This window comes from Limulus polyphemus, unplaced genomic scaffold (genome assembly GCF_000517525.1).
Source record: "Limulus polyphemus unplaced genomic scaffold, Limulus_polyphemus-2.1.2 Scaffold14389, whole genome shotgun sequence".
Lineage (NCBI taxonomy): Eukaryota > Metazoa > Arthropoda > Merostomata > Xiphosura > Limulidae > Limulus > Limulus polyphemus.
The window spans coordinates 5-3,862 of NW_013679999.1; the positions used below are offsets into that span (position 1 = coordinate 5).

General features: G+C 33.6%; 1 long non-coding RNA gene across 1 annotated transcript; it reads left to right on the plus strand.

Moving 5' to 3' along the window:
- The first annotated feature begins 992 nt into the window (after window positions 1–992).
- Window positions 993–3,308, plus strand: LOC111084178. Its single transcript, XR_002609428.1, has 2 exons — window positions 993–1,127; window positions 3,229–3,308. It is a non-coding gene; the product is annotated as an uncharacterized LOC111084178 (long non-coding RNA).
- The last annotated feature ends 550 nt before the right edge of the window (window positions 3,309–3,858 follow it).

Sequence of the window (3,858 nt, forward strand, 5' to 3'; positions counted from 1 at the left end):
TCAGACATGGGGTCACTATCAGTACCCAACACAAGTCAACATGACTGGTCAGACATGGGGTCACTATCAGTACCCAACACAAGTCAACATGACATCACTATCCCACAAGTCAACATGACTGGTCAACATGCTATCGTACGAAAGTTAAGATTATTATGAAAAATTACTGCATTATAAATGAATTTATTAAATCACACTTCCACTAATCATATCTACAGTGTCTTCTCTCACTCTCATGGTCAGCATCACTAGTGGCTACAGATATACTACTCTGCCACTCACTCTGGTGATAACACAGTTACAGACTACAGCCCCACTACCTTGGCTCTCACTTTCGTGGTGAACCTGGTTACAGACAACTGCCCGTCTACCTTGGCTCTCACTCTCTTGATGAACCTGGTTACAGACTACAGCCTCTCGAGTAAGAAAAAGAAATCACTACACTATTGATATAGGATCTAAATTACCAAATGCTTTCAAAATTTTAAACTTGATGTTTGAAGGTATTAAATAATATTCTGTAAAAACATTATACCAGCAACAAGTACGCTTTAAATATTAGCCTTCCAAAATGTTATACTGCACAAACTCTTTAAAAAGACTCGAACACAGCTTCCCAGAACTAGTTTCCCAACTCTCTAAAAAAAGACTGTATAATACATTGCTTCCCAATAAGACTATAATTCACCAACTCCATAAAAAGACTACAACAGACTAAGAACCCCACAAGACTGAAATATAGTGCTTGCCCCTTACAAAGGTTAACACGTCATCCTTCCAAAAAGGCTACTATATATTAACTTTTCAAAGGGAATATGACAAAGTGACTTTACACATTAGCTATTTATACATTCTAAACATAATGCTTATTTCAATAAAATTTACATTTTTAATTTAAAAAATACCATTCATTATACTATAGAGACTTGTTTAATACTCTTAACTCCATTCTGGTAGAATGATGATCTACTATTTGTGGTGAAATTGAAATAAATATAATTATATTTGTGTTCGCAGAGCAATTAAGTTAAATTTTCCATTGTTAGGCAGCTTTGGAATGTGCCATAGACTATGCTACTAAACGTGAGGCATTTGGCTCATTAATCGTGAAGTTTCAGGCTATTCAGGTAAGTTTTGTTTATAAATACAATCTTAAGTTCTGTATGATGACTGAAATGTGATTTCAAATTTTTGTTTTATTAATATTTCTTTTGGATAAAGTAATTGCAAAATTCAAACTACTAACCGAGTGCCTCGTTTGTTTATAACTGAGCGCAAAGCAACACAGTGGGCTATCTGTGCTCTGCCCACCACGGGTATTATAACCCGGATTCTAGCGTTGTAAGTCCGCAGACATACCGCTGTGCCACTGGGGGCCCCAGTGCCTCAACAGTAAGCTTAAGGACTTGTACACTAAAAATTAAGGTTTGATAACTGTGATGGGCACAGTGCAGATAGCCCATTGTGTAGCTTTGCACTTAAAAATGCAAATTCACAACCCTTCATGTGTGTTAATTTTTATTGGGATGGTGGGAATCGTTAAATTTCCTGTCGATGAATATAAAAATTGTCAAAATACGAAACAAAGCCAGAAATCTGTAATTTTTGCACAAGTTTGTGTTTATTTTTAGCTTAAATAGTTTGAAAAGTTAATTTTTAAGTTGAGTGATGTCAAAAACTGTAAAATTCAATTTTCTTCATGTTATTTTTAAACATTCAAGTTTCTGAAGCTAATAAAATTATGAATATCTCATCTGAAAACTGGGATTATTAACTTTCTTGCAACCTATTTGCCATATGGCTCCCTTTTTTTAACCAACTATGTTTTGACATGCCTTAAGACTATTCTTGTAAGTTATTAATGTTTTTGTATCCCTTGTATGACACAGAAATGTAATAAATTAACGTTATGAGTTCTCCGTGAAGTTTGTTTTCTTTAATTTTATATAAACAAGAACTTTCGCTTTTACAACTTGAGAAGATCCATGAACAGTAGCTTCATACGAAGCCTCTTGGGAGAGACTGTGACGTAGTTGAATTAGTAAAAGGAAGACATGGACGGATTTTACATATAAAATATAAATACTGTCTACTTTTCATGTATTTCATTTCACCATTTCTTTCAACAAAGTAGCCTAGTGTATGATGTTGCTAGGCCTACTATACGATACGTATGAAAAATGGCTTTTGAGTTCACAGTTACAGGAGCCGTATATAACGGTAAAGACCTACGTTATGTAGTGGCTTTTATTCTGTTATAGATCATAAATTGATCAGAAAAATCAAATATTTTATTTTCAAAGGTCCCTTGTTGTAGGTTCTAAATATTTTTGTCTCGGATATGATGACATTTACGAGATATTAACTTTTATAATGCAAGGTTAGAGTTGATACCAGCAGGAATAGGGTTAAACTGATCTTTGGAATGGATGAATATATGTATAATAGTAAAATATTGTTTATCAAAACATGTTGAAGAATGTTTTAACACTAAGACTGCTTTTCCATCTATTTGGAATACAATCTTACAGCCATTTATAAAATGTTTTATGTCTTGGACTATTATTAATCCTTATATTCAAAATTTTAGTGTCTTTTTGTAGATTTGAAACAAAATTTTGATGTTCTTGTTTTTTCTTAAACCAAGACCAGTCAGAAAAAACAAAAAAAGAGTATAATTATCGTAGGAAATGTAATACACTTCTGTTTCAGATGTGTAGTGTTCTGAAAATAATCCAAATAGGTCTTTTCAGAGATACGTGTTGGGCCCCATGCAAGATACCGCAGACGTAAATAAACTTGAATTCATAATACTTAATGAATTACATTTTAGTGTCTGTATAATATCCTGTTTGTCTTGTATTGAGGAGTCCTATGTTTTAACCTAATCTTCATCTCTTTGTGAGAGTGGTATGAAATGTCTTGGCTGATATGTGACTAATAGAAATAGCATTTCTTTGAAGACTGGCTATTAGAAATCGCCTGGTATTTAGTGGAATGTTTTGTTCATTAATTCCCTGAAACTTTTACACATACTTCTTATCGGAAACTCGTATTGGGACTAGTATGAAAGACAATTTGTAATTATTAATAATATTATTGTGATGTAATAGTGTATCTTTTCAACGAAAATGGATTGTATTTTACAAACTATGACATGATATGTACATACCGTGCTTATATGTAAGATACTTACATTCAGTTTGTGTTTTATGATGTTTCTTGTAGATGAAGTTGGCTGATATGGAGACCAGACTACAGAGTGCCAGATTGTTGACTTGGAAAGCAGCTATGCTAAAAGATGCAGGCAAAAAATTCACAAAGGTAGTGGATCAAACTTCTCTCTCAGTTAAAGCTAAAGAACAAAAATAAAAATAATGTAGAGAGTGAAAAGTAGAGCAGCATAGCTGTATTCAGTAATCTTGTTAATCACAGTAGTTTGAACTATAGACGAGTACATTGTAGTTATGCTCATCATGGGATGAGGGTCTGTAACCAGGTTCATCAGGAGAGTGAGAGCCAAGGTATAGGGCTGTAGTCTGTAACCAGGTTCATCAGGAGAGTGAGAGCCAAGGTATTGTAGTTGATATATTTTAGTATCTGATATTGATCATTTCATGATCTCAACCTTAAACTTTGTTGTTTTACGAATGAAATAAAGTCCTTGTTTCCAACTCGTTGAAAATGACGTATAAAGTGTAGGAAAAAACTAACTTTTATTTAACATTTATAAAAATATATTTTTATGTGTGTGTGTGTGATTGTATATTGAGGTGAGCATCTGCTACAAGTAACTCCAACAACACCTTCCGTTGGCAAGATGTTGTTGCGGCCCTATGCTCCACTGGGAGTTTACAG